Raw genomic sequence first — 8547 nt, 5'->3', positions numbered from 1 at the left:
GGATTCCCGACCAAGTATTGAGTGCATAACTGGAAATAATTATTTGAAGGTTGACTTTTTGTTTTAAAAACGCTATACTTTTATTGGTCGGATAAAATATGCTAATTTGTTGAGATAGGAAAATTTTGGGTTTTCATGAGCTGTATGCCAAATCATCAATATTAAAACAATAAAAGGCTTTAACTACTTCAGTTATGTGTACTGAATCTAAATTAATATCAAAGTCTAATGTTTCAGTACATTACAGAAAATAATGAACTTTATCACAATATCCTCACACCTACCGGCATGATGTTTGTAATTATATCCCCCTGGGTTCCTTGTATTTCATTGCATTGCACTGAATGGAGCTGCCGACACTGGGGAAAGTGTCGTCCTGCATAATACAATGCTGAATAAGGAATCCAAGATGGCGGCAACTAAAACTAAAAGGCCTAGGGTGGGGGTTTATGTATCATTGGAAAGAGGAAGGAGAAAGAGAGCTTCAAAATGGTATGCATCTTTCCATAGTTACTTCACTGCTCGGAGTCCCTTTAAGAAGAGGTGATACGAACACAGCAATAAATGTCAACTTTTTTGAAACCTGCTGCAGGCCTCTAATTTAAACTGAACATAATATTTTAACAGTAGTGATGGGGCGAACATCGCAAACAATTGTTCGTGCTCATTTTCGCATACGTTTGTGGCAGACTTATTGAATTTAATGGTATTGCAATCAAACATTTGAGAAATGAATACGAATAATTGTGATGTTAACCCTTCACTTCTCCAAAAGCAGCAATCAAAATAAGTGAAAACAATGTTTGTTCAATTATTCCTTCCATATGAAGTGATTAAATTGAACAATTGTTCCACATACATCAATAGTGCGACAGCAGCCGTCCATTTCAGGCTCCAGCAATCCTTTTCTCAAGTGTTAACATTAAATTAAAAGTAAGCTGGGAATAATGACTGTGGATAACATCAGAATAAAGCAATTAGCTGAAATACATTCCCAAAAGAGGGATCACCAGGGAATAGAAATAATGGAGATGTGAATAGATACTCCCCACTGATTCTTGATCAAAATAACTTACAATTATCTAAAGAGTGGTCCTGTACAGGGCTGTGGAGTCAGTTGAGGAGTTGGAGCAATTTTGGGTACCTGGAGTCTGAGTCGTGGTTTCAATAGACTGAGGAGTCTTGATTTTTGAACCAAATCCATAGCCTTTGTAAAAATTAAACTAAGGAGTCAGGGCAAATTTGGGTACCTGGAGTTGGTTTCATGAACGGTGGAGTCAGATTATTTTTTGTATTGACTCCAAAGCCCTGGTTCAGTATGACATAAGGGGAGTATTTATTGAACTTTATACTCTACCCTTATTAGGACTTGCGTTAGTACAATTTCACTTACAACTTGGAAAAATAGAATTAGAATACTGTAGTATGTCATATGCAGGGAAAAGCATTTTCTACTGCTCACCACAAAGGGGAGCTTCATTCCAGCTTCTAGGATATTTTCTAACATCTGTCCATCAGAGATATGTCTGCTACTGGAGCCCATGAGGAACTGAAGACTAGGAATAGTCGAGTTAGATGCAAATCCTGTATACAAATTTAAGCTGCTTAAAGGAATCAGGCAAATTAAAAAAATAAATAAAAAAAAAAACTTTACTCACCTGGAGCGTTCTCCAGCCCCTTGCAGCCGACTGTCCCACGCTGAGCGCTCCGCTTTCCGCTGCCATCCCGGGCTCCTCCCTGCATGGTGCAGAGGTCGACCCCAAGGTTGTCCTTACTGCGCCTGCCCGAACCGCTGTCAATCAAGCTCATGTTGTGCGTGGCTTACTGCGCCTACCTAATTGGTGTTTTTGGGAAGGGGTGACTGATTACTTATGCTTTGTGGTTTATGGTGGGAAACTACCTAATTGTTTTGGGTAACCCCTGCTTATTCATGTGAAATGCTGCCTAAATATGTTTGGGAAATGTGCTGTCTGTATGTTACTTTAACCACTTCCTGCAATATGGAAGTTTTAAAAAATCATATTTTTGCACTAATTAGTGCAAATAATGTTATATAAATGCCATTTGGCTAAAAGAATCCCTGTTATCTAGCCAGGTTGAGTTTGCCTAAATACTGGATATGTGTTCTTACCGGTATTCTAGGGAAGTCAAGCAACCAGTGCTAAAATAACACTAACCTCCTCTCTTGCAGATCTATGCACAGCAGAAGCGACTTACCGAACCTCCAGGCGCCATCTTCTACACTTCCTGCAGCTCCCAGTGGCTTTTCTGCGCCCTCTGTGTACGAATCCTGAGAGTGTATGTGACCCGACAATGCGGGTGACGTGACATGCCAGGAGCTGTACATTCATATAGGAAAGCTTCTTGCAGCTGCAGGAAGTGCAGAAGATGACACCTGAAGGCTTTGTCCGTTTTTTAGCACGCTGATGGAGGGGCAGGAAGAGGTCAACGGAGAAACACCGACCTATATCTTATTAACGTTTCTCCTTCGTTTTCTCCTGGTAGATACAGTAGAATTCCTGCTATTCGGTTCAGGTGGAGATTGCCTGATATGTGTTCTTGGCAGTTGCTTGAGAAGCCTAGCAACCGGCACTAAAATAACACTAACCGCCCCTGTTGCAGATCTGTGTGCAGCAGAAGTGACACTCTGAACCTCTGGGAGCCATTTTCTACACTTCCTGCAGCTCCCACCAGCTTTCCTGTGTCCTCCGTGTACAACTCCCAAAGCGTGCATGTGACCTGATGTGGGTGATATGACTTGCCGGGAGCTGTACATACACGTAGGAAAGCTTCTGGGAGCTGCAGGAAGTGTAGAAGATGGCACCCGGAAGTTCAGCAACTCACTTCTACTGTGCAAAAGCTCTGCAAAACTCGAAAGTTCCATCCCCATTCTCCACCCCAAGCATGCTGGTTAGTTGAGACTTTCGGGTGCCTTAGTTCTGGTTAACTGGGACTCTACTGTTTCAAACCTTGCCAATAAAATACTTTTAAAGCTCCCACCGAGCAAGAAATTAAAGTTTGCTGCTACCTATCTTCCTTAAAAGCATACATTTCAAACTAGCCTGCGGGCCAAATCTGTCCCTCAGAGCCATTAAATTTGGTCCTCAAGTGGTTACCCCACTTTGCATTATGTTTGGCCCACTCTAGACCACAAGGGAACCTATATTGGAGTTGAAGCCCTAGAACTACTGGGAAGCCATATTGACGAGGGAGGGGGAAAGCAGTAAACACCAGGGAACTTTTTAAGGGAGGAAAGAGGTCAGTAGACATTGAGGTTGGCCGGCGACTTGGTCCCAGTGTACAATTCCCGCCCACTTTGTATTTGCGTTTGACACCCTTACTTTAAAGGAATCATCCGTCAAATAATGCTGCCCCTTTATATACTTATCCGAGCTTCCTCCAGCCCCTTGCAGCCGACATGTCCCTCGCAGCATCTCCACTTGCACCTGCCAACCCTGGGTCCCTGCCAGTGCAGAGGCCAACCTCCTCTTCTGCACGTGCGCAGCTGTCAAAGTCCACCTCCGCAGTGTACTGCGCAGGTGCAGTAATTCTGCGCCTGCGCTGTACACTGCAGACAATGTGGACTTGATTGACAGCGGCGCTCATGCAGGCGCAGCAGAGGACAACCTTGAGGTCTGCCTCTGCACCGGCGGGGACCCCATGCCATTTGCTGGGAACGGAGCTACGGCGTGGGACACGGCTGAAAGGGGCTGGAGGAAGCCTCGGGTAAGTACAGTATATAAGGAGACAGCATTATTTAGCTGATGATTCCTTTAACCATTTTAGGACGAGAGCAATTTTCACATATCAGCGCTGCTCCCATTTATTTGCCAATAACTTTATTACTACTTATCACACCTAAATATATGTATTATTTATTTCAGGACAAATTAGGCTTTTAGTGAGTAATATTTTTGTTTAGTAAATACCTTATTTTTCTAGGGAAAAATTGAAAAAACACTATTTTTCCATTTACATCCATTATATAGCTTTACAATAAACAGAGCTAACTATAAGTTAAACCCACAAATTGTATTTGCTTATCCATCCTGGTTATTACAACATTTAGATTATGTTCCTAGTACAATGTATGGTGACAATATTGTATTTGGAAATAAAGGTGTCTTTGTTTTTTGTGTTTTTTGCTTTCTCATTTTACACTATTGATGATTACCAAACCTTATTTGCAAAAAATAACAGTAATATACCCTCATGGCATACATATTTAAAAAGCCAAGTTCCTAAGGTAACAATACAGTTATTTTATTTTATATTCATTCACTTTTTCATTTTACAAGTCTTTGTTTTGGTACAGAATATACAACATTTTTATTACTTTTGAGCCATTTTGTTACTAAAAAGAATACTGCAACACACACAAATGCTCACTCCCAGCTAAAGCAATTTCATATCTTTATTTGGTCAGCAGGCGCCAATCAGGTGTACTGTTATACACCATTTGCCTGCTTTACCAAATCTAGCCGGAATTGCATAAATTAGGTAGCATTCAGTTGGGAGGCTTTGGTTGGATGTAATCATAGATTATGGGGCCCCCGGCTGTCATGCAAAGCAGTTTTTGAGATACTAAAAAGAATAGACAAAACATAGCCCTTAACCCTAAAACAGCCTAAAATCTATTCTACTACTTATCACGGTTAAAATGTTACCACATGTGTTGTGTAGCTATACTAATATTTTCCCAAGTTTGATTATAATTTTGAAAATTAATTTTTATGCTGGCTTGAATTTGTCCCTACCCATTTCTCATGTGATGTGGGTCCAATCTTTAAAGCACACCAAAATGTATTCTACAACTTGATACCAATGATACCACATGTGCCTCATTTAGTAACAAACTTATGGTGCACTCTCCACAATTACACTGAACGTGTATACTTGTCCAGCTAGGCTGAAGTGGTTAAGAACATATTCCGTTGCTAGGTGCTGAAAAAATATATTTTAGATAAGATTTAAAAAAAATTATGTCCTTGGAGAAAACTATTTCCATAGTGAAAAGTTAATAGACTGTGCCCACTGACTTTTTGTTTGTTTGTTGTTTTTTTGTGGTCATAGAGCTTCTTCGGATTGGGGTATGGGGAGTGAGGGGAGCCTAGTAGGTTTGTCAGTGGCCCTGGGATTGGCTTACATTTTCTCTGAAAAGATGGCCATCAGTTTGAAGTCTACTTTCTTCCCTCACCCCATTGGGTATTGTATGCACGCAGCTCAGCCAAGCCACATGTGTATGAACTGTCGCAGGGTTCAGGCACTGTTTGCCAAAAACTATAGTGAATGTTTTATTTATCAAAATTCAGGGGTCTCTTTAGGACTGCAGTGCTATGCAGTCTGCAAACGCTAATGACGGACAAGCAAATAATGAGGAGACTGACACAGACCCATTGTCACAGAAACTAGTTACTGTGTCTTGTGCCCTAGGACAGCAGCTAGTCTCCAGATACTAATACAAGTCTATAGTGACAAATTAGGATCAACTGTTGCCAAATTTCAATTGCTACATCTGAATTGATGTACATATTATGCTAATCTTATGCCAATGTATGTAGCTTTGATTTGCCCTTTGTCAAGCTACCAACATTTAAATAAAATTATCGTAAACATTTGCATCAACTCTGAATTATTTGCATCTTGCATCTCATTGACCACCCCTACAGAGGATGGAAATTTAATTAGGTCAACACTGTGGGAGGGTTTTCACCTTTTCAGCCACATTTCCATTAGCTGCAGGACTTTTTGCCTTCTGAAAACTTGGTTTTCCTTGACAATCCTGCCATCAGCTTCACACGGGTGGTGAGTTCATTTCCACCTTACAGTTCCTGTTTAAATTTACACCAAACAACACAACTTCTTTCTGACTTGCCTTGTTCAGTTTTGGTTTTAGTTGATCTTTAAGTTAATTTTCTTGCTGAGAATAAAACAATTCCTTCCATTTAGCTCTACACATTGCAACAATTGATTGTAAACATTTTTGTACCCAATTCTGGACGGTACTTCTGTCTGCCTTATACTGGGGGACATATCTGTCTACCTAATACTGGGGGCACCTCTGGCTCCCTAATACTGGAGGCACTTCTGTGTACCTAATACTGGGGGGCAGCTTTGGCTAATTAATACTGGGGATATCTCTCTCTACCTAATACTGTGGGCAGTGCCATTTGTTTAGGTGGGCAAGATGGGTGGCTGCTGGGGGAGCATGAAGGGCGGTGGGAGCAGCAGGACCAGACAGAAGTGTGTAGCGGAACGGACACAGACGCAGCTACATGATACTCCCTTCAAACATAACCCCTCCCCCAGTACCCACAATCATGTGCCCACTCTTTCCTCAGTCCCCCCCCCCCCCCCCAGCAACTACATTTATGTTCACACTCCCTCCCAACACCCATAATCGGGTCCACTTCCCAGCCCCCCTCTGGCTACCTATATTGGGGGTTATATCTGGCTACCTAATGGTGGGGGTTTACCTGATACTGGTGGGCACATCTGCGGTGTGTGTTTCTGGATAATTTTCTATGCTCAGAATGGCATAATCAGGGCAAGTCTCATTTATTGATATTGATCAATAACTTGAAAACAACCAGGGGCGTTTCTAGGGTCCTTGGCGATCGGGGGCACCTGTGGGCACCAGGTGGGGAGGTATATGGCAAAATGGGCGTGGCCATGAGGTGAGTGGGCGTGGCCATGGGTGGGGCCAAATGTACATGAACTTAGCAGCGGTGTAAGCTACAGATAACGGGCCTGCCCATCGAAATATTGGAAGGAGCCCCCTGTCCTTTATTTAGATAATTTACAATCAGTATAGGCATAGATCAAAGATGTATACGCACATACAATTTTGATTGGTCAAATTTACCACCCCTGTGCAGTAAGTGGGCAAACAGACAATGAATTTTATGAACAGAGCTAAAATTGGCTAATCAAAATTGTATGTGTGTACCAGGCTTTACAGCTAATACTGTACATACTGAAAGTAGCAGGGATCAGCATACAATATAGCTGGTTTACAATCAGTAAAGGCACAGAGTAACACCTTACACTGTACACACTGGAGGTAAATCAGCACAGTGCAGGCACTAGAGAACAGCGTATACTGTACATACTGTAGGCAGCAGAATTCAGCACACTGCAGCTAGCGTGCCAAAAACATGAGGATCACATTGTGCGGCGTGCCGCACCGAAAAATGGGTGGGCCATGGACCAGAATATAGGTGTGGTAACGGGTGGAGACAAATTTACATGAACCTAGCAATGGTGGGACATTAGATTATGACAGTGGTGGCGAACCTTTTGGAGGCCGAGTGCCCAAACTGCAACCCAAAAGTCACTTATCTATCGCAAAGTGGCAACAGCAATTTAAACTAAATACTGTACAAACGTTTTAACTCATACATGAACATTATGGAAAATCCAAGTTGAAAATAAACTGTGAAGATAAACAATTTCATCCATCCGACTCCTGAAAAATGTATTCAATTTTTTTAGAACCTCCCAGTTTTATTTTCTGTTTTAAAAAGCTAAAAAAGTAGGTTTAATGCTATTGTCTCATATGATAAGGATTCAGCTTTTCCCATAGTCTCGCAGTTAGCAATCATGTGACCCCCAACAAGACAAATTCAGCAATCGTGAGGCCCCCAACAAATCATGAGGCCCCCAACAAGACAAATTCAGCAATCATGAGGCCTCCAACAAATCATGAGGCCCCCAACAAGACAAATTCAGCAATCATGAGGCCCCCAACAAATCATGAGGCCCCCAACAAGACAAATTCAGCAATCTTGAGGCCCCCAACAAATCATAAGGCTCCCAACAAGACAAATTCAGCAGTCATGAGGCACATAAATAGACAGCATTTCACATAAATAGGCAGAATGCCCCCTTAATATGGTAGCCCCCCAAGTTAGGTAGTGAGTGACAGGGACCCCCAGGTTAGCTAGTGAGTGACAGGCGCCTCCAGTTAGGTAGTGAGTAACAGGGACCCCGATAGTGAGTGACAGGGAGCCCCTTTAGGTAGTGAGTAAGTGCCAGGGAGCCCCTTTAGGTAGTGATTGAGTGCCAGGGAGCCCCTTTAGGCAGTGAGTGAGTGCCAGGGATCCCCTTCAAGCAGTGAGTGAGTGCCAGGGAGCCCCTTCAGGCAGTGAGTGAGTGCCAGGGAGCCCCTTTAGGCAGTGAGTGAGTGACAGGGAGGCCCTTTAGGTAGTGAGTGAGTGCCAGGGAGCCCCTTCAGGCAGTGAGTGAGTGCCAGGGAGCCCCTTCAGGCAGTGAGTGAGTGCCAGAGAGCTCCTTCAGGCAGTGAGTGAGTGCCAAGGAGCCCCTTCAGGCAGTGAGTGAGTGAGTGCCAGGGAGCCCCTTCAGGCAGTGAGTGAGTGACAGGGGGCCCCTTTAGGTAGTGAGTGAGTGCCAGGGAGCCCCTTTAGGTAGTGAGTGCCAGGGAGCCCCTTTAGGTAGTGAGTGAGTGCCAGGGAGCCCCTTTAGGTAGTGAGTGAGTGCCAGGGAGCCCCTTTAGGTAGTGAGTGAGTGACAGGGAGCCCCTTTAGG

This window comes from Hyperolius riggenbachi, chromosome 2 (genome assembly GCF_040937935.1).
Source record: "Hyperolius riggenbachi isolate aHypRig1 chromosome 2, aHypRig1.pri, whole genome shotgun sequence".
NCBI lineage: Eukaryota > Metazoa > Chordata > Amphibia > Anura > Hyperoliidae > Hyperolius > Hyperolius riggenbachi.
This window is presented reverse-complemented; position numbering follows the sequence as displayed.